General features: G+C 51.9%; 1 protein-coding gene across 2 annotated transcripts in view; it reads left to right on the top strand.

Annotated features, from left to right (window-relative positions):
• The window catches only part of LOC138260977 (organic solute transporter subunit alpha-like), an 83,659-nt gene that overhangs the window by 25,369 nt on the left and 35,422 nt on the right, over window positions 1-22,868 (top strand). The window lies entirely within an intron of this gene.

Raw genomic sequence — 22,868 nt, 5'->3', positions numbered from 1 at the left:
TGCCTGAAGTCCGCGTTGTCTTTTCCGCTGTGTGGCCTCAGGAGTCAGGGTGACCGAGGGGAGAAGGCACATAATTGCCCTCAATGGCCAGTTCAGGTCCAATGAGCCCCTTACCCTAAATGCAGGTTCACCACCCTATTAGTGGGCCCTGGAGTGCGGTCTGTGTGATGCCCAGACTCATGTGCCCGGTGCCCCAAAGACGTGCCGGATGCCCCAACTCATTTAGATGATAGTTGCTAAAGTGTTTCAAACGTGCACAGACTGAACCAGAATGAATGACTAGGCGGAGGAAATGCTGTGTGTAGTAACTGAAGGAAAGTATTTGTGCACAGTACGGTAGGAAAGTATCGGCACAATACCGGAGGAAAGTATCTGTGCACGGTAAATGAGAGAAAGTATCTGCACAATAACTTAAGGAAAGCATTCTGTGCACAGTAACTGAAGGAAAGTATCCGTGCACCGTAACTGAAAGAAAGTATCTGCACAATTACTGAAGGAAAGTATCTGTGTGCAGTAACTGAAGGAAAGGATCTGCACAATAACTGAAAGAAAGTATCTGGGCGCAGTAAATGAAGGGAAGTATCTGTGCACAGTTACTGTAGGAATGTATCTGCACAGTAATTGAAGGAAAGTATCTGCACAACAACTTAAGCAATGCATTCTGTGCACAATAACTGAAGGAAAGTTTCTGTGCACAGTACCATAAGGAAAGTATCTGCACAATAACTGAAAGAAAGTATCTGCACAATAACTTAAGCAATGCATTCTGTGCACAATAACTGAAGGAAAGTATCTGTGCACAGTACCGTAAGGAAAGTATCTGCACAATAACCGAAAGAAAGTATCTGTGCACAGTAACTTAAAGAAAGTATCTGCACAATTACTGAAGGAAAGTATCTGTGTGCAGTAACTGAAGGAAAGTATCTGTGCACATTAACTGAAGGAAAGTATCTGCACAATGACTGAAGGAAAGTATCTGTGCACAGTAACTGAAAGAAAGTATCTGTGCACAGTTACTGAAAGAAAGTATCTGCACAATACCGTAAGGAAAGCATTCTGTGCACAATAACCAAAGGAAAGTATCTGCACAGTAACTTAAGGAAAGTATCTGTGCACAGTAACTGAAAGAAAGTATCTGCACAATAACGTAAGGAAATCATTCTGTGCAAAGTAAGTGAAGGAAAGTACCTGTGCACAGTAACTGAAGGAAAGTATCTGTGCACAGTAACTGAAGGAAAGTATATGTGCACAGTAACTGAAAGAAAGTATCTGTGCACAGTAACTGAAAGAAAGTATCTGCACAATAACGTAATTCTGTGCACAATAACCAAAGGAAAGTATCTGCACAGTAACTGAAGGAAAGTATCTGTGCACAGTAACTGAAAGAAAGCATCTGCACAATAACTGAAAGAAAGTATCTGCACAATAATGTAAGGAAAGCATTCTGTGCACAATACCTCAAGAAAAGTATCTGTGCACAGTAACTGAAAGAAAATATCTGTGCACAGTAACTGAAGGAAAGTATCTGTGCACAGTAACTGAAGTAAAGTATCTGCAAAATAACTGAATGAAAACATTCTGTGCACAATAACTGAAGAAAACCATTCTGTGCACAGCAACTGGAGGAAAGCATTCTGTGCACAGTAACTGGAGAAAAGTATCTGTGCACAGTAACTGAAGGAGACCATTCTATACACAGTAACTGAAGGGAAGTATCTGTGCACAGTAACTGAAGGAAACGATCTGTGCAGAGTAACTAAAAGAAAGTATCTGTGCACAGTAACTGAAGGAAAGTATCTGTGCATAGTAACTGAAGGAGACCACTCTATGAACAGTAACTGCAGGGAAGTATCTATGCACAGTAACGGAAGGAAAGTATCTGTGTCAGTAACTGAAGGAAGGTATCTGTGCACAGTAATTGAAGGAAAGCATTCTGTGCACAGTAACTGAAGGAAAGTATCTGTGCACAGTAACTGAAAGAAAGTACCTGCACAGTAACTGAAGGAGACCATTCTATGCACAGTAACTGAAGGGAAGTATCTGTGCACAGTAACTGAAGGAAATTATCTGTGCACAGTAACTAAAAGGAAGTATCTGTGCACAGTAACTGAAGCGAAGTATCTGTGCACAGTAACTGAAGGGAAGTATCTGTGCACAGTAACTGAAGGGAAGTATCTGTGCACAGTAACTGAAGGGAAGTATCTGTGCACAGTAACTGAAGGAAAGTATCTGTGCTCAGTAACTGAAAGAAAGTACCTGCACAGTAACTGAAGGAGACCATTCTATGCACAGTAACTGAAGGGAAGTATCTGTGCACAGTAACTGAAGGAAATTATCTGTGCACAGTAACTAAAAGGAAGTATCTGTGCACAGTAACTGAAGGGAAGTATCTGTGCACAGTAACTGAAGGGAAGTATCTGTGCACAGTAACTGAAGGGAAGTATCTGTGCACAGTAACTGAAGGGAAGTATCTGTGCACAGTAACTGAAGGGAAGTATCTGTGCTCAGTAACTGAAGGAAAGTATCTGTGCACAGTAACTGAAGAAAAGCATTCTGTGCAGAGTAACTGAAGGAAAGAATCTGTACAGTAATTGAAGGAGAACATTCTATGCACAGTAACTGAAGTGAAGTATCTGAGCACAGTAACTGAGGGAAAACTTAATGTGCACAGTACATTGAGGGAAATCAATGTGCACAGTAAATGAAGGGAATCATTCCATGACAATAACTGAGTAAATGATTTCTGGGAACAGCAACTGAAGGGAACTCATTATGAACACAGTAACTGAAGGTAAGCATTGGTTTGCACAGTAACTGAGAGAAGGATTTCTGTGCACTGTAACTGAAGATACCCATTATCTGCCCAGCAAATGAAAGAAAATCAGTCTAGGGTACAGGAAGTGAGCGAATGCATTCTCTGCACAGTAACTGCTGGGAAATCATTGTGTGCACAGCAACAGAAGGCGAGTGTTCCTTGGCACAGTAACCGAGTGTTGCATTCCGTGCACAGTAACTGCTGAGAAATCATTCTGTGCACAGCAACAGGAGGCGAGTGTTCCTTGGCACAGTAACCAAGTGTTGCTTTCCGTGCACAGTAACTGCTGAGAAATCATTGTGTGCACAGCAACAGGAGGCGAGTGTTCCTTGGCACAGTAACCGAGTGTTGCATTCCGTGCACAGTAACTGCTGGGAAATCATTGTGTGCAAGGTAAACTGAAGGACAGAGTTGCATGGCAGAGTAACCGAGAAAATAATTTCAGTGCACAGTAATTAAAGGGTGGTTGTGTGCATAGCAACTGAAGCATTCTGTGAAACATCAATTGAGTGGAAAAGCATTCTGTTCAAGCGAGTGAAGGAAATCATTCTGTGTACAGTAAGTGAAGGAAAGCGTTCTATGCACAGTAAGTGAAGTAAAGCGTTCTGTGCACAGTGAGTGAAGGAAAGCGTTCTGTGCACAGTGAGTGAAGGAAAGCGTTCTGTGCACAGTGAGTGAAGGAAAGCGTTCTATGCACAGTAAGTGAAGGAAAGCGTTATGTTCATAGCGAGTGAAGGAAAGCATTCTGTGCACATGCACAGATAGGAGGGCGTTCGGGCACGGCGAGTGAATGGAATGCATTTCTTGGGTCAGTAGTTGAAGGGAATGCGTTTAGTGGAATAACTGAAGGGAAAGCATTCTGTGCACGAGAAGTGAATAGAAATCATGCCGTGCACTGTAACTTCAGGGAAGGATTTCTGTGCACAGGAATAGAATAGAAAGCACTATGTGTACAGGCACGCATAGAAATATATTCTATACACATCGAATGAATGGCCCAGTGATTGAAGGGAATACGTTAAGTGATACTATAATTGAAAGCAAAGTATTCTGTGCACAGTAAGTTAATAGAAATCATTTATTGCACAGCAACTCAAGGGGAGGATTTCTGTGCACAGTAACTTAAGGAAAGGACAGGTACGCATAGGAAGATACTCTGAACACAGTAAATGAATGAAGCGCATTTCTTGGCCAAGTTACGGAAAGGCAGGCGTTCAGTGCACAGTAACTGATGGGCAGCCACTCAGTGAAACAGTAGCTTGGTATGCACTCTGTGCACAGTATCTGACCTATTTGATGGCTTGAAATTCTATGCAGAGTGACTGATGTAACTAAAGGGGCATGCATTCGGTGGCACAGTGGATAAACCAAAAGCATTGTGTGCACAGGATCTGAAAGGAAAAACACTCCATGGAACAGAAAGTGAAGGGAAAACATTCTTCTGGGCCTCATTCTGACCCTGGCGGCCGGTGACCGCCAGGGTCACCGGCCACGGGAGCACCGCCGACAGGCTGGCGGTGCTCCGAAAGGCATCGCCGCGGTCAGAAAGGGTAAACCGGCGGTCACCCGCCGGTTTACCGCTGCCCTTCTGAATCCTCCATGGCGGCGGACCGCGCTCCGCCGCCATGGGGATTCAGACACCCCCTACCGCCATCCTGTTCATGGCGGGAAACCCGCCATGAACAGGATGGCGGTAGGGGGTGCCGCGGGGCCCCTGGGGGCCCCTGCAGTGCCCATGCCAATGGCATGGGCACTGCAGGGGCCCCCGTAAGAGGGCCCCGCAAAGTATTTCAGTGTCTGCTATGCAGACACTGAAATACGCGACGGGTGCCACTGCACCCGTCGCACCTTCCCACTACGCCGGCTCAATTCTGAGCCGGCGTCCTCGTGGGAAGGTTGATTTGCCCTGGGCTGGCGGGCGGCCTTTTGGCGGCCGCCCGCCAGCCCAGGGCAAATCTCAGAATCACCGCAGCGGTCTTTCGACCGCGGTGCGGTGTTCTGACGGGGTTACTTTGGCGGGTGGCCTCCGCCGCCCGCCAAAGTAAGAATGACCCCCTCTGTCCGCAGTGACACACGGGCCAGTGTCTTTGCCATTGGCGGGATAGTCAAGGTCGGGCAGTCTGTGGCATGGTAACTGGTGGGCAGGCATTATGTCCAAAGAAACTGATAGATATGTGTTAGGTGGCCCAGGGGAAGGTATGTGCACAGTAACTGACTGGAAGAAATTATGTGGCAAAGTAGCTGATTGGTAGGCATCATGTGAACAAAAACTAATTGGCAGGCATAGAGTGCACAGTCACTGTTAAGATGAAATTGTGTGGCACGGTAACTAAAGAGTAACTGATGTCAGTCATTATGTACACAGTAACTGATAGGATGAAAGTATGTGGCACGGTAACTAAAGAGCAGGCATTAAGAGCTAAAGAAGCATATCTGCAGGCGTTATGTAGAGTAGCTGGCGAGAATATTGGCACAGTAGCCGATGGGCACGCTTGTGAACAGTAACTGATGGACAGGCATTATGTGGCACAGTAGCAGAAGGGCAGCCATTATGTGGTACGGGAACTGATAGGTATGCATTAGGTAACACAGTAACAAAACGCAAAACGGCAGGCATTGACTGGTGCAGTAGCTCATGGGCAGGCGTTAAGTGCACAGTAACTGAAGGGTGGGAGTTATGTGGCACAATGGCTGATGGCAGGCATGTGGTGCAAAAGCAGATAGGTAGGCAATATGAGACTAACACAGGGGCAGGAATTAAGTGGCGCAGTAGCTCATGGGCAGGGATTAAGTGCACAGTAACTGATGGGTGGGAGTTATGTGGCACAGTGGCTGATAGCAAGCATTATGTGGTACAGAAGCAGGTAGGCATTATGAGACACTACCACAAGGGCAGGCATTAACTGCTGCAGTAGCTCAGGGGCAGACATTAAGGGGGTGATTCTAACCCTGGCGGTCGGTGTTAAAGCGGCGGCCAACCCGCCAACAGGCTGGCGGTAAAAAATATGGAATTCTGACCCTGGCGGGAACCGCCAACACAGACAGCCACTTTAACACTCCGCCCGCCACGGCGGTACAAACAAACAGCGCGGCGGTCACCGCCAACAGCCAGGCGGCAGACAATGTACCGCCCACACTATCACAACTCACCAATCCGCCACCTTTTCCGGGGCGGGAGCACCGCCGATAAAAACACAGCGGAAACAGACTACGAACGGGAAAACGCTCACCACTACGCACTCCAGGAGGAAGGAGGACAGCATGGAACCCGAATTAAACATCCTACCTGCTCTCGTCTACCCTCTCATCTACCACGAGTACGAAGTCCGGCGCAGACGACAACGGTGAGTACTGCACCTACGACACACGGGAGGGGGGAGGACGAAAGGTTACGGGCACACACATATGCGACCCCCCCCCCCCAACTATGTACACACCAATGCAGAGCAACAAGTCACAGTGACACCACCCAAACACCCCTGAAAAATGCTAGGACATAATCAAATTTGGAATAAATATTTATGTACCAAAAAGCTCCTGAAAATTATCGGACAACCATGAAAGGTATTCACAAGAAAACAAATGACATACACATCAGTGTATAACTGAAGTAACAAGTCCTGCACATCCTACGAATTCATCATGTCCGTGGGCCAAAGTTTTGAGAAACAAGGGCAAAGCCCACACAGGAGACCTGAGTCCTTTGGAGAGAACACTGCAGGGGCATCAGATGTAAAAACTACAGGCACCTCAGGGGGAAGGGAAGGGGGGGGCACCACAGCCACATGAGTCCACGACGCCAGATCCACGAGGAGCCACCATGCCCACTGTACCATCCTGGGGAGTGCAAAGCCACAGTCTCTCAATGTCTCTACAGTGGGTGGGCTGCCCACTGTACCATCCTGGGGAGTGCAAAGCCACAGTCTCTCAATGTCTCTACAGTGGGTGGGCTGCCCACTGTACCATCCTGGGGAGTGCCAAGCCACAGTCTCTCAATGTCTCTACAGTGGGTGGGCTGCCCACTGTACCATCCTGGGGAGTGCAAAGCCACAGTCTCTCAATGTCTCTACAGTGGGTGGGCAGCCCACTGTACCATCCTGGGGAGTGCAAAGCCACAGTCTCTCAATGTCTCTACAGTGGGTGGGCTGCCCACTGTACCATCCTGGGGAGTGCAAAGCCACAGTCCATCAGGTGGATGACAGTCTCCACTGGTCAAGGAGGAGGCATGGTGGGCACAGTGAACCATAAACAGTGATTGAGACGGCGGTGCCCAGCAGAGCGGTGCTTGAGAAGAAGGGCCCAGCGGAGCGGTGCTTGAGAAGAAGGGCCCAGCGGAGCGGTGCTTGAGATGAAGGGCCCAGCGGAGCGGTGCTTGACAGGAAGGGCCCAGCGGAGCGGTGCTTGAGACGGCGGGGCCCAGCGGAGCGGTGCTTGAGAAGAAGTGCCCAGCGGAGCGGTGCTTGAGACGGCGGTGCCCAGCGGAGCGGTGCTTGACAGGAAGGGCCCAGCGGAGCGGTGCTTGAGAAGAAGGGCCCAGCGGAGCGGTGCTTGAGACGGCGGGGCCCAGCGGAGCGGTGCTTGAGAAGAAGGGCCCAGCGGAGCGGTGCTTGAGAAGAAGGGCCCAGCGGAGCGGTGCTTGAGAAGAAGGGCCCAGCGGAGCGGTGCTTGAGAAGAAGGGCCCAGCGGAGCGGTGCTTGAGAAGAAGGGCCCAGCGGAGCGGTGCTTGAGATGAAGGGCCCAGCGGAGCGGTGCTTGACAGGAAGGGCCCAGCGGAGCGGTGCTTGAGACGGCGGGGCCCAGCGGAGCGGTGCTTGAGAAGAAGGGCCCAGCGGAGCAGTGCGTGAGACGGCGGGGCCCAGCGGAGCGGTGCTTGAGAAGAAGGGCCCAGCGGAGCGGTGCTTGAGACGGCGGGGCCCAGCGGAGCGGTGCTTGAGAAGAAGGGCCCAGCGGAGCGGTGCTTGAGATGAAGGGCCCAGCGGAGCGGTGCTTGAGAAGAAGGGCCCAGCGGAGCGGTGCTTGAGAAGAAGGGCCCAGCGGAGCGGTGCTTGAGATGAAGGGCCCAGCGGAGCGGTGTTTGAGAAGAAGGGCCCAGCGGAGTGGTGCTTGAGATGAAGGGCCCAGCGGAGCGGTGCTTGAGATGAAGGGCCCAGCGGAACGGTGCTTGACAAGAAAGGCCCAGCGGAGCGGTGCTTGAGACGGCGGGGCCCAGCGGAGTGGTGCTTGAGACGGCGCGGCCCTGTTCAGCGGTGCTCCTCTCCACGGCGGGGCCCTGTTCAGCGGTGCTCCTCTCCACGGCGGGCCCTGTTCAGCGGTGCTCTTCTCCACGGCGGGCCCTGTTCAGCGGTGCTCTTCTCCACGGCGGGCCCTGTTCAGCGGTGCCTATCTTCACGGCGGGGCCCTGTTCAGCGGTGCTCTTCTGCACGGCGGGCCCTGTTCAGCGGTGCTCTTCTGCACGGCGGGCCCTGTTCAGCGGTGCTCTTCTGCACCGCGGGCCCTGTTCAGCGGTGCTCTTCTGCCCCGCGGGCCCTGTTCAGCGGTGCTCTTCTGCCCCGCGGGCCCTGTTCAGCGGTGCTCTTCTCCACGGCGGGCCCTGTTCAGCGGTGCTCTTCTCCACGGCGGGCCCTGTTCAGCGGTGCTCTTCTGCACGGCGGGCCCTGTTCAGCGGTGCTCTTCTGCACCGCGGGCCCTGTTCAGCGGTGCTCTTCTCCACGGCGGGCCCTGTTCAGCGGTGCTCTTCTGCACCGCGGGCCCTGTTCAGCGGTGCCTATCTTCACGGCGGGCCCTGTTCAGCGGTGCCTATCTTCACGGCGGGCCCTGTTCAGTGGTGCTCTTCTGCACGGCGGGCCCTGTTCAGCGGTGCTCTTCTGCACGGCGGGCCCTGTTCAGCGGTGCTCTTCTGCACGGCGGGCCCTGTTCAGCGGTGCTCTTCTGCACGGCGGGCCCTGTTCAGCGGTGCTCTTCTCCACGGCGGGCCCTGTTCAGCGGTGCTCTTCTGCACCGCGGGCCCTGTTTAGCGGTGCTCTTCTGCACGGCGGGCCCTGTTCAGCGGTGCTCTTCTGCACCGCGGGCCCTGTTCAGCGGTGCTCTTCTCCACGGCGGGCCTTGTTCAGCGGTGCTCTTGTGCACCGCGGGCCCTGTTCAGCGGTGCTCTTCTGCACCGCGGGCCCTGTTCAGCGGTGCTCTTCTGCACCGCGGGCCCTGTTCAGCGGTGCTCTTCTGCACCGCGGGCCCTGTTCAGCGGTGCTCCTCTCCACGGCGGGCCCTGTTCAGCGGTGCTCTTCTCCACGGCGGGCCCTGTTCAGCGGTGCTCATCCAGCAGGTCAAGGGAGCCAGACCTGGCCTGGACTCCCTGCTCAGTCGCCCTCGGACCGTGACGTTTCTGGACCCTTCGGGGACGGACTCCTGGCCTCCTTAGTGTCCTCCTTCCCAGCTGGGATGTGACATGTGGGGTCCACCTTCTCCGCGCTCCTGCTGCCCTTCCGCTCCTTTGATGGGGCTCTCGGGCCCTTGCCTCCCCTAGATGGTGTGGGTGGTGAAGTGGCCGCACATTGCTCCTTGGGGGCAGCCCTGTCGGTCCTCGCACGGCGGCCCTTGTTTTTGCGGGTCCTCTTGCCGGGGGGGGGCTGGACGTGTCCTTGCTGCTGATCGATGTGTCACTGCTGGCAAAGGGTGGGCTCCAGAACCCATGCACAACAGTGACACCCGAAGCTGGGCTGGTGGTGGCTGCGGTGCTCTTGGGACTCTTTGCAGATGGAGGGGGGAGCTCATCGGAGGGAAAGAGGTCAAGATTAGCCATGAAAAGTTTTTTAGGGCCAAGGTAAAGGGTAGGAGAAGTGGAGATGGAAGTGGAGGAAGAGGAGGTGGTTGTAGGAGAGTCAGGTGTGCTGTCATTGGGTGAAGGTGCTGGTGCTGTAGGCTGTCGTGAGGTGGATGGCTGTTGGGTGGGTGGGTGCCTGCGTTTGTGTGTCTTGGAAGAGGGGGTGACAGACACAGTGGGAGAGGACACAGGGGACGTGTAAATGGCAGTGGGGGTGGTGACTGCACGAGTGTGGACTGTACTGGAGGGTGAGGTGGTGATGGAAGCACTGGCTGATGTTGGGGTGCATGCAGGTGTGAGTGTAGACGTCACAGGGAGGGAGGAGGGAGACGAGGAGGAGGGGGACACAGAGGTGGTTGTTACTGTTGGAATGTCTGCATCTGGGTGTTGCTTGGGTGAGTGTTTGTGGGATCTGTGGTGCTTGTGTTTGGATGAGCTGCTCTTGGGTGTTGAGGTGTGTGCAGGCTGGTCTGATGGTGTGGATGGGATAGGCTGAGGAACAGGAGACAGAGAAAGGCTGGAGGCAGTAAGAAGAGGGAGGCTGGAAACAGGGACAATGGCTGCCGTCAGTGCTGAGGCCAGAGCAGTGAACGCTCGTTGATGGGCAGCCTGACCCGAATGAATGCCCTCCAGGTACGCATTGCTCTGTTGCACCTCCCTTTGCACACCCTGGGTGGCATTCAAAAGGGTTGTCTGCCCAACAATGAGCGTCCTTACCAGGTCAATGAGCTCCGCACTGAGGGCAGCAGGGGCAACAGGGGCAGGGGCTGTGGTGCCTGGGGCGAAGGAGACGCGCGCCTTCCTGGGCGAACGGGCACGGAGCGAAGACTGAGGGGCTGCTGGGAGGGCGGGGCTGGAGCGCTGGGTGGCGGCTGTACCTGTAGAGGCGGGGGGCACGGATGTTGCCGCCACCGCTAGGGAGCTCCCATCCGAGGACGTGTCGCTGTCGCTGCTCTCACCAGCGGTCCCCGTCGTGGTGCTCCCCTCGCCCTTCGGATCACTGGTGCCCTCGGTGTCTGTTCCTGGGCCCACCGGGGCCTTGTGTCCTGCAGCTCCCTCGTGCTCCGATGCCAAATCTCCTCCGCCTGATGATGCTAATGCACACATGCACAAGAAGATGAAGAGAAAGGGTGGGGGAGAAAAAAGAAGACCAGGTTGAGTGCATGCAATGTCAACACCGTTGGCGGAGAGGACAGACACAGGAGCCTAATGCACTAAGCCGCGCATTCGGGGTACACTACTCAGTACTACTGACTAGGACAACAGGCCAAGAGACGTCAAACGCGCACATGGGAGATGCTGGACCTTCAATGGCTGTACTTGTCACCCTACAGAGGTGGGGGCCGGGGGCCGGGGGCACAGGGCCATGCCTAAGGGAGAGGACTACACTACAGAAAGCGCCCTGGCCTAATGTCACCCACAGCCCTCCTCCCCCACCCAGACGCCTCCACTGCGCAGAAAGATAGGAGAATGTGCTGATACTCACCCCCTTGTGTCTGCTGTGATGTCTTAAAGCGCCCATCCAATTCAGGGTAGGCCACCGCCAGGATCTGGGACATCAGGGGGGTCATGGTGCGACTGGCACCCCTCCTAGGTTGGGAGGCCATCCCCAGCAGTGTTTCTGCGGTCTTCCATGTTCCGCGGCGGATGTCCTCCCACCTCTTGCGGCAGTGGGTGCCCCGTCTGTTGTGGACCCCCAAGTTCCGGACTTCCTTGGCGATGGCACGCCAAATCTCGATCTTCTGATGGGCGCTGACCTATTTGACATGTACAGGGTGGAAAGGAGGAAATCATCAATGACCTGCATGTTAGATGTGATTGGCCCCCCCACCAACTTTGCCATATGGCACATGCTCTCATCTGTCGGGCGTTGCACTCCTCATTCGCCCCCCACCCCACCAACTTACATCCACCCCAATCCACACAGGCATAGCCCATTCCATGTGCACCCGGTGTACTCACTTGTTGGTCTGGAGGACCGTAGAGTAGCGCATACTGGGGGAGGACCCCATCCACGAGCTTCTCCAACTCTTCAGACGTGAAGGCAGGGGCCCTTTCCCCAGTCGCAGCAGCCATTGTATCTTCCAGACCGAGGTCACAGCAGCACTTGCAGTATAGGTCCTCTCCTGTGGATGATCAGGTCTCGAGTGATTAATCAAAATGGCGGTCACGCCCGCGGCGGTGCGTACCGCGACCGCCGGCGCACATCGTCATTGGCTCCTGAAACCCATAGGGTTCAATGTTAACCAATGCGGCTTTGCGCCGTGGTCTTCGACCGCCTACCGCCACGGTGTGCCCCGCCAGCGCATTGACCTCATCCCATTGTCCCACTTCACAGGTCAGGCAGCCGCCATTTCAAGGGCCTACATGGCTTAATTTTGACTGCGACACACAGGCCTAGGCCTTGCATTGCCACACATACACGCCTTTCAACCCATTGCCATTCTTTAACTGTGCAAGCTGTCTGTACGTACCTGTGGTTTGCCTGACTGTGCTCCATGTTGTCCTTCCTAGGCACCGTCCGCTGGGACTTGCGAGGAGAAGGACGAATCCTCGCGTGTACCGACCGCTGGTGGACCTGTCGACAATGGAAGAACGCCATATAATACTTCGATACAGACTTGACCGTGCCACTATCCATGAACTGTGTGCCCAGCTGGAGCCAGCCCTGATGTCCCCCATCCGCCAACCCAGAGGGATTCCCCCTCTGGTGCAGGTTTTGTCAGTCCTCCATTTTTTGGCAACTGGGTCATTCCAGACAACAGTGGCCATGTCATCTGGAATGTCTCAGCCTATGTTTTCAAAGATTTTGAGCAGAGTGTTGTCTGCCCTGATGAAACTCATGCGGAGCTACATCATTTTCCCAGAGGAGGGTGACTTGCCTACAGTGAAGGGTGATTTCTATGCCCTTGGACATATCCCCAACATCATTGGTGCCATTGATGGGACCCATGTGGCTTTGGTACCCCCAAAAGACGATGAGCAGGTGTACAGAAACAGAAAAAGTTATCATTCGATGAATGTCCAGGTGGTCTGTTTGGCTGACCAGTACATCTCCCATGTAAATGCCAAGTTCCCAGGGTCAGTGCATGACGCGTATGTGATGCAAAATAGCAGCATCCCCTATGTGATGGAGCAGCTACAGAGACAACGTGTGTGGCTAATAGGTGACTCTGGTTACCCCAACCTGCCTTGGCTACTGACCCCAGTGAGGAATCCCCGGACCAGGGCAGAGGAACGGTACAATGAGGCCCATGGGCGAACTAGGAGGATCATCGAAAGGACCTTTGGCCTCCTGAAGGCCAGGTTTAGGTGCCTGCATATGACTGGGGGATCCCTGATGTACTCACCAAAGAAGGTGTGCCACATCATCGTGGCCTGCTGTATGCTTCACAATCTGGCATTGCGACGTCAGGTTCCTTTCCTGCAGGAGGATGGTGCAGATGGTGGTGTTGAAGCAGCTGTGGAGCCTGCGGAGAGTGAAGAGGAGGAAGACTCAGAGGACGACACAGACAACAGGGACAGAGTAATAGAACAGTATTTCCAGTAGCACACAGGTAATAATCACCCATGCCATTTTACATTTCCTGAAAGCCTCCTGCATCTCAACTTTGTCGATTTCCCCCCAGACCTATAAACATGATGTTTGATTTTCCCTTCCCTTTTCTGTGCTGTATGAGCCACTGCGTGACCTCAGCTTGGTTGGCCCATGGACTAATGCTAAGTTACCTCGGTATGTGTAATTCACAATGTTAATAATACGTAATTGATATGTAATGTGTCATACATTTGTAAATAAGACAGGCTGAGTCCTGATTGATTTCAGTGCAATGTGTGATTTATTATTAGTGCATAGATATTGGTACACGATAGTGAAACAGTGATGGGTGGGGGTGGAGTAATGTCCATGGCGGAGTCCAGTTCTCAGTCTCACAGGTGCATTGTCCATATGCCTGTGGCAGGATGGAGCAGGGGCAGTTCAAGGTTTGACAGGGTGGCAATGTGGAACAGTGGGAGGACTTCAGGGGGTATGTGATGCTGGCGGGGGACTTGACATCCTACTCTGTCGGTTTTTTTGATCTCAGGCTCCTTTTGCGGGGCGGTTGTTGTTTAGCAGGAGGTGGGGTTCTGGTGGGCTGTCGTTGTGGTGGGGCCTCCTGTCCACTAGCGCCGGCGGAGGTGGTAGGCTGTTCCTGTTCCTGGCTAGTGACAGGGGCCCTGTGTGATGCCACATGGTCCCGAAACGTGTCCTCTATACGGTTCAGGGCCTGGACTATGCTCCCCATAGCGGTTGAGATGTTGCTGAGTTGGTCGCTGAACCCCATGTAGCGTTGCTCCTGCTGTGCCTGGATCTCCTGGAACCTGGCCAGTACCGTCGCCATCGTCTCTTGTGAGTGGTGGTAGGCTGCCATGATGGTGGTGAGGGCCTCTTGGAGAGTGGGTTCCCTGGGCCTCTCCTCCCCCCCCTGTCGCACAGCAGCCCTCCGAGTTGCCCTGTTTCCCTGGGCCTCTGTCCCCTGGACGGTGTGCCCACTCCCACTGCCCCCAGGTCCCTGTTGTTGTTGGGTTGGTGGGTTACCCTGGGGGCCCTGTAGTGGTAGACACACCGCTGATTGACCTGTCCTAGAGACAGAGGCATGGGCCCGCTGGGTGGGAGCTGTGCTGTTGTTCCCAGAGGGGGTTGGGTCTGCAGTGGCCTGTGTCTGGGTGAGGGGAACCGACTGCCCAGAGGTCCCCGATGGTCCGGGCTGGTCGTCAGGTTCCAGGTCGACAGAGCTGCTGTCATCACTAGGGGCCTGTTCCGGGGGTGGGATGGACATTTCTGGTCCCTCCTGACCGGTGTGTTGTCGTTCGGGTCCTGCATGGGGTAAGAGGGTATGGTTATTGTTTCTGTGTGTGCATTAGCTTGCGTTTTATGGGTGCCCTTGTCCCCCAGTGCTGGCATTCCCTTGGGGGAGGTGTTGTGAGGGTGTTTTGTGGGGGGGGTGATGGGTATGTGCAGTGGTCATGCTTAGGTGATGGGTGTCCATAGTTTGGGGGTGGCATGCAGGGGTTGGTGTTGGGTGGGTTGTGCTGGGGAGACATTCTCAGGGAGGATGTGTGATGGGGGGGTTGGGGGTGAGGGTGGGGGTTAGCATGCTGGGGGGGGGGGGCAGTGGTTGGCCTTGTACTTACCAGAGTCCATTCCTCCGTGTACTCCAGCGAGGCCATCAGGATGCAGGATGTTGAGTACCTCTTGCTCCCATGTTGTGAATTCGGGTGGAGTTGGTGGGGGTCCCCCGCCAGTCTTCTGCACTGCGATGTTGTGTCGCGAGACCATCGAGCGCACCTTCCCCCGTAGGTCGTTCCATCGTTTGCGGATGTCCTCTCGATTTCTGGGATGCTGTCCCACCGCGTTGACCCTGTCCACGATCCCCTGCCAGAGCTCCGCCTTCCTTGCTATGATGGTGTGCTGGACCTGTGAGCCGAAGAGCTGGTGTTCCACTCTTATGATCTCCTCCACCATGACCCGGAGTTCTTGGTCCGAAAAGCGTGGGTGCCTTTGTGGTGCCATGGGGTGGTGTGTATGAGGTGTGGGGTGGTGTATGTGATGATGTGTGTGTTGGTGTGTGGTGCTTTGTGCTTCTATGTGGTGTGTGTGATGTTGCGGTGTGCCTCTGTGTGTCTGGCTCTCTATTCTCTGATGTGTCTCTCTCTCCTTCGTCTCTGGTTTTTGTTGGTAGGGGTTTGTGGGTGATGTGGGTGTGTGTTTTATATGGTATTGGATGTGTGGGAGTGGTGTGTGTATGTGTTTCAGGTGTGTGCCTTTCAAATTGTCCAATGTGGTAGGGGTTTGTAAAGGTGTGTGTATTTTGACCGCGGCGGTGTGTACCGCCAATGGAATACCGCGGTTGAATGACCGCCGCGTCGATTTGCGGGTCATAATGGGATGGGCGTATTTCTGTTGGCGTGGCGGTGGAGGTTTGGTCTTCTCCAGTTTACCGCTGGCCGCTGATGTGGCGGACTGCAGTGGAGGGCGGATTTTCGGAGGTTTTGCAGTTGTGGGTCAGAATGTCCGTGGCGGCTGACCGCGGCCGCTGCGGTATTGTGGCGGCCTTCTGACCGGCGGTAAGCGGCTTTTACCGCCGAGGTCAGAATGACCCCCTAAGTGCTCAGTAATTGTTGGGCATGAATTAAGTGGCAAAGTATGTGTTGCCAGACTCCCTATTTTAAAACAGCATTCTATGCAGATTAGCCAATGTAGTCAGAAGTCAATTAGGTAATTTGGATTCGTCATTTTTCTATTTACACATTGTATATTTTAGTTTACAGTAAATTTGGCTGATAAAAAAAAAAAAGAAAAACAAATCACGTAAAAACATGTTTACAAATCAGTTAAAACATTGCATATCTTCGACCCACTGTCATATATATTTGTGGATTTATAAAGCATAACATGGAATTATGTATGTTTAGGACCACAATTTCGCCTCGATTGTCCGGGCTCTATCAGTTCATAGTTTACAGCAAATGTGCTTGCGTATAGTGTTCTGAATGGATACTTTAACATTTTATCTAAATTATGCATTGCATTGCCATGCATTCAAATCCCAAATAATGTATTTTTCAGATGTTAAAGTGAGCACCAGATATTTTGGATGCCTGAAGCAGTCTCATCCCAGATGGACTCATGTTGAAGGTCCTAGGCCAGCTGAACTCGACTAGCCAAGGTCATGGGGGCAGTGGGGGGTGGGTTAGCGGAAATCTGCAGCACGGGGGAGGACTGGCTGGGGTGGCACATTCGGATCTAGAGCAGCTGATGGGGATGCCCTGGTCTTTCAAACGCACACACCGTTCCTGAAAGAAGGCGAAGTCAGCTGGAAACCCGAGATTGGAGTTGAGACTCAGGAGTGTGGTTGTCTCTGGCACAGGTTGCAATAGGCTGAGACGTGAACACTGCCTTTTAGGAACCAGGCTCACTCCACTTCGAACGTGGACACAGAGAAGTATTCTGTGGCACACTTCCGGGTGAACAAGCATTTGGTGGCACAATACCTGATGAGCAAGCATTCCCTGAGACACTACCTGGAACACAAGCCGTCTGTAGCACACTTAGGGGTGAACAAGCATTACATGGCACACTACCTGGCGCACAAGCATTCCGTGGGTCACTACCTGGCGCACAAGCATTCCGTGGGCCACTACCTAATGCACAAGCGTTCTGTAGCACACTACGTGGTGCACAAGCATTCCGTGGGCCACTACCTGGTGCACAAGCATTCTGTAGCACACTTCCTGGTGCACAAGCATTCCGTGGGTCACTACCTGGTGCACAAGCATTCCGTGGGCCACTACCTGATGCACAAGCGTTCTTTAACACACTACCGGGTGCACAAGCATTCCGTGGGCCACTACCTGGTGCACAAGCATTCTGTAACACACTACCTGGTGCACAGGCATTCTGTAGCACACTACCTGATGAACAAGCATTACATAGCTCACTAGCTGGTGCACAAGCATTCTATAGTACACTCCCTGATGAACAAGCATTACATAGCACACTACCTGGTGCACAAGCATTCCGTGGGCCACTACCTGGTGCAGAAGCATTCTGTAACACACTACCGGGTGCACAAGCATTCCGTGGGCCACTACCTGGTGAACAAGCATTCTGTAGCACACTACCTGATGAACAAGCATTACATAGCTCACTACCTGGTGCACAGGCATTCTGTAGCACACTACCTGATGAACAAGCATTACATAGCTCACTACCTGGTGCACAAGCATTCTATAGTACACTGCCTGATGAACAATGATTACATAGCACACTACCTGGTGCACAAGCATTCTGTGGGCCACTACCTGGTGCATAAGCATTCTGTAACACACTACCGGGTGCACAAGCATTCCGTGGGCCACTACCTGGTGCACAAGCATTCCATGGGCCACTACCTGGTGCACAAGCATTCTGTAGCACACTACCTGATGAACAAGCATTACATAGCTCACTATCTGGTGCACAGGCATTCTGTAGCACACTACCTGATGAACAAGCATTACATAGCTCACTACCTGGTGCACAAGCATTCTATAGTACACTGCCTGATGAACAAGCATTACATAGCACACTACCTGGTGCACAAGCATTCCTTTGCACACTACCTGGTGCACAAGTGATCTTTATCACAGTACCTGATGAACAAGCATTCCTTTGCACACTACCTGGTGCACAAGTGATCTGTAGCACAGTACCTGATGAACAAGCATTCCTTTGCACACTACCTAGTGCACAAACATTCCTTGAGACACTACCTGGTGCACAAGCATTCCGTAGCACACTGCCTGGTGAACAAGCATTTGATGGCACAGTAGCCGGTGAACGAGCATTCTGTAGCACACTACCTGGTGAACAAGCATTGGGTGGCACACTGTCAGGTGAACAAGCATTCTCTAACACACTAGCTGGTGAACAACCATTCCATGTACACTATCTGGGGACAAGCATTTTGTAGCACACTGCCTGGTGCACAAGCATTTTATGGCACGCTACTGGTTGGACAAGCACTCTGTAGCACACAAACTGGTGAACAAGCATTCCGTGGACACTATCTGGGGACAAGCATTCCGTGGGACACTACCCGCTGAACAAGCATTCTGTAGGACACTAAATGCTGAACAAGCATTCTGTGGGACACTACCTGGGGACAAGTATTCCGTGGCACACTACCTTGTGAACAAGCATTCCACGGTACAATACACAACCTTTACGTGGCACACTACACAACCATTCCGTAGCACATTACTAGCAAACCAGCGTTCCGTGGCACACTTCCTGGTGCACAAGCATTCCGTGGGTCACTACATTCCGTGGCATTCAGTAGTACACAACTTGGTGAGCAAGCATTCCATGGCACAGTATCTTGTAGGCAGGGATTCCGTGGAACACTACCTGCGAAGAAGCATTCCTTGGTACATTACCTGGCGGACAGTGTTCCGTGGCACTGTACCTGGCAGACAAGCATTCTGTGGCACACAAAGTGGTAACCAAGCATTCTGTGGCACAGTACTTCACGATCAAGCTTTCCCTGGCACTGTACCTGGTGGGCACGAATTCCTTGGCACAGTACCTGGTGAATATACATTCCATGGCACAATACCTGGCGACCATGCATTCTGTGGCAAGGTACCTAGTGAACATGCATTCCGTGGCACAATGCATGGTGAACAGGCATTCTGATGGCACAGTACCTGGTGGACAAGCGCTCCGTGGCACTGTACATGGAGGACAAGCGTTCCTTGGCACAGTACCTGATGAACAGGCATTCTGATGAAACAGTACCTGGTGGACAAATATTCCTTGGCAAAGTACTTGTGAACAAGCATTCTTTGGTACTCTACCTGCCAGACAAGCATTCCTTGGCACAGTGCCTGCTGGACAAGTATCGTTTGGCACAATATCTGGCGAACAAGCATTCTGTGGCACTGTACCTGGTGGACAAGCATTCCTTGGCACAGTACTTGCAGAACATGGATTTCGTGGCACTGTATCTGGTGGGCAAGCATTCCGTGAACTTAGTGCCAGGTGGACAAGCGTTCCGTGGCATAGTGACTGTGGGACAGGAATTCCGTGGCACTGTGACTGAGGAGGACACATTATGTGGCACAGTGACTGAGCGGCACACAATCTGTGATCAGCACCTAACAGGGGAGCATTCTGTGCTCAGTGACCATCAGTGTGGACAAGCAGTATGCAGCACAAAACCAGCATCTTTTCTCATTCATATTCCTGCATACCCAGGGCACAGCTGGGGGTGAAGACTAATGGGCGGAGTCAACCTATGTCTAGAGGGAGAAGATGCCACCTCCTTTCATTCCAAGGAGCCCCAGACCTCGTTTTGGGGGTCACTGGTGAGTGAGAGCTTCTGCCCCTGGAAGAGAGCTGAATAACTGTGACAGCAAGGGGCTGAAAGAGAAGGACACATTGGAGTACCCCTGCAGTGTGTAAAGGCACACTCAGGCATCATGCAAGGTAATAACACACTAGTGTATCATGTAACCTAGGGTTATAAAACTGAAATATCCTGGTTAAGAGAACCCCTAGCTTTTACTAAAAGGGGAACTACAAAGGAAAGGAGAACTATGAAAACATAGACAAGAAAATGAAATAAAGACCCAAGAGGAAGAAAGAAAATAAGAAGGAATAATATATGTCCAATAAGAGAGATTTTTAAACAGTGCATGCAGATGCAACAAAAGTATAAACATAATTTGCAGCAGCAAGTGAGGTGAAATGAAGATAATATTTATTGAAGGATAATAAACGTGTAATAAATACAAATGGTATTTTCTAAGAGAGTTGTGAAACTTGTTATTGAGGAGGTTTTATAACCTTTGTTTACCACAACTCGAGTGGTGTCTGAATGTTTCTTGGTACTAGATAAGTGCATTACAGACTCCACATTGCAAACCTTTTGTTGGGTATCTTCGGAGGATGCTGTGAAGCAGGATCCAGTCAGTGGTTACAGCAAATGTTCTACTGATGACTTTTAAAGAAGGATGGGGGAAGCCGCCCTTTGTCTTTTCCCAGTCACTCCTTTCATTGGGCTGATGGCAGCCAGGTGCCCAAACCTCGCACCTCTTTGGTGTCTCAGTTGTGGGTGTGTAGGATGAAGGGGCTCCTGGGCACCTGCTGTTAGGAGCCTCCCTCTACCTAAGGGTTGTGTCTGGAGATCAGCCTGGACAGCGCACTTGAAAGAAGAACCACCCCAAGCGCGTCTACAGCTTGTGACTGTGGAACTAACCCCCTGTCTAGAAGTTGTGTACAAACGCGGGACCCAAACCACCTCACTTTGTTCCAGTTCCACGGACTTTATGGCCAAGGAAAGAGTAACTGGTGGAGTACTCCAAGGACTGATGTCCAACCAGGGCGGACATCTGCCTGGCGGCCTGTCCACCTGATGGGAGGACAGGGGCGTAATACAGGCCCCTGCAGCCTTTGCAATGCACAGGTGCCCCAACCCTCCAGGGGGGGCCTGTTCAACCCCAGGCAGACATATCTGGGGGATATATGAAACTGAGGGACCAGTCTTCACATTCTGCAGGAAGGGGCATCACCTGAAGTTGGTTTTCCTGCTGGAGGAGCTGGGTACCTGTCCTGAGGCGCCTAGATGCCAGCCTGCTGCAGCAGGGAAGGGGCCTGCTTGGCCCTGCAGAAGGAGAGAAGAAAGAGTGTGGTCCAGCAGGCGCTCAGTGGCTTTGGGCAGGAAGAATCAGACTGCACAAGTGCGATTTGGAGGGACCCTGGTGTCTGTGGAAACCCCCAGACTCATTCTGGTTTCTGGTGGGAACTACAGCACCGTGATTGCCGAATTCTTAGCATTTATTAGTGAAGGCCAGGTAGGACCTGGATCTCAGCCTTGGCTTGGCACTGGTGAAAACAGAGACAGAAAAATCATCTTTCACAGACCACAGACTTCAAAACCGAGACCACCAAAATCTCGGTTTTACAAAAATATCTTCCTGCACAAATTTTCACCGACACCAAAGGCTATTATCAACCACCTGCGTCCTAATGTGTCAGGGCTGGTGTTAGAAGAGAAAATCAACCCAGTCCTAAATGTGTGGACAGTGACTTTGGCTGTGTTTAGTAATAAATACAAGTTGGCGATTTTTGTAGGGAGCTATTTATGCAAGGTTGAGAAGTCAGTATATTGTGTACTCTAAGCAAACTATGTTTTTGCAGACTGGTTTTTCATGGATCTGGTTTTTCATGGATCTGCCTGTGTTGGTATCCCATGTGGTGCCCTAGCCCTCCTCCATTCTCCTTTTCTGGCTTGCAGGGACAGTGGTTCCCATCTGCTTGATGGGACCCTTTTCTGAGCCTCTGCCGCTTGCCCTTCTACAGCATTACCTCAGGTTTAGAGCTCGCAGTTGTGTACGGAGGAAAGGCGGAGCTTGCCATCGCCTTCTCTTTCCTTGTTCGGTGCCTCTGCGGCTGGTACATCTGACCAAGTAGCATTATACTCTCAAGGACTGCGTGGTGACGTACACCGCGGACTGGATACTGGCAGCTTTATATGCACTCACTTGCCTCCTTCACACTGATCTTGACACGTTGACGCCTTGGTGCGGCATCAGGCTTCATGTTTCGAAGCACCCCGTAGAACCTAAGGTACAGCACCAAACACTTCCCTCAGAAGAGACTCTCTAACCACGTAGGGCCTGATCTCGATATTGTTGGAGGGGTCACTCAGTCACAACAGTGATGGATATCTTGTCTGCCGATATCTAAATCCCATTATGTCCGATCCACATAGTCTTCCAGGCACACATGAAAGGTCTGGCTTACAACCAATTTGAGCATGGTTTCAACGATACAAGACCAACCTACATCCTGGCCACAGCCCAGTATATACATGTGAAATAACATTAAAAGTATTATAGCTTCCATGCAGCTAGACTACACCGGTTTCTACCATGCACACTCACACTACATCCACCAGTTAAGCCTTGCTACGCTGCTAATATGTGTGCTCCAACGTGTCCAAACCAAAACTCCACTGGCTGCAGCGTCTTAGTGTTGAGCCGCAGTGGGTGTAGTCTGCTGCCATTTTAAAGCCAGGCAAGCCCCAGTCCATCATAAATGAAATGTAACTATTTTCAGTGATATTCTCTAATGAGGAGTGTTCATGTGATTGTAAATGTGCACATCTGTCCCTGTGGTTCTTTTTTAATTCTTTTTGTTTTTTCTGTTTTTTTTTCCTCTTATGTAGTTGCCAGACTTCCTTTTCCTTTGCCACAATCCATGAGCTTGTTACTTTTCCTTCTTTCTGTGTTCAGTCCTCCATCTATATTAAAAATTGACCCTGAAGAATCCGCTTCAGTGGGAAGGGCTTGGAATGGACATGTTTAGGACTTGAAATTAAGATCAAGTGGGACCAATAAGTCAGTGGCAGTTTTAAAAAATGACACTTTTTGTGTCCAAATTGTGCATCCATAGTGTCCACATATGACATCCATTGGGTTCAAGCAGGTAACCATGTGTCTGTAATCCTTGTTTTTCCAAATACCGCTGTTTGCTTGTGGTTGGGACAAACTTGCTGTTCCTGTACTTAGTTGTGTTCTCCACTGATGGTTTGTGCCTGTAGATGGTTGTGTTCTCCACTAATGATTTGTGCCTGTAGATGGTTGTGTACTCCACTAATGATTTGTGCCTGTAGATGGTTGTGTTCTCCAATGATGACTTGTGTGCCA

This window comes from Pleurodeles waltl, chromosome 10, assembly GCF_031143425.1.
Source record: "Pleurodeles waltl isolate 20211129_DDA chromosome 10, aPleWal1.hap1.20221129, whole genome shotgun sequence".
In the NCBI taxonomy this organism is placed as follows: Eukaryota; Metazoa; Chordata; class Amphibia; order Caudata; family Salamandridae; genus Pleurodeles; species Pleurodeles waltl.
The sequence above is the reverse complement of the archived record's forward strand: the minus strand, read 5'-3'. Positions and strand labels throughout refer to the sequence as shown.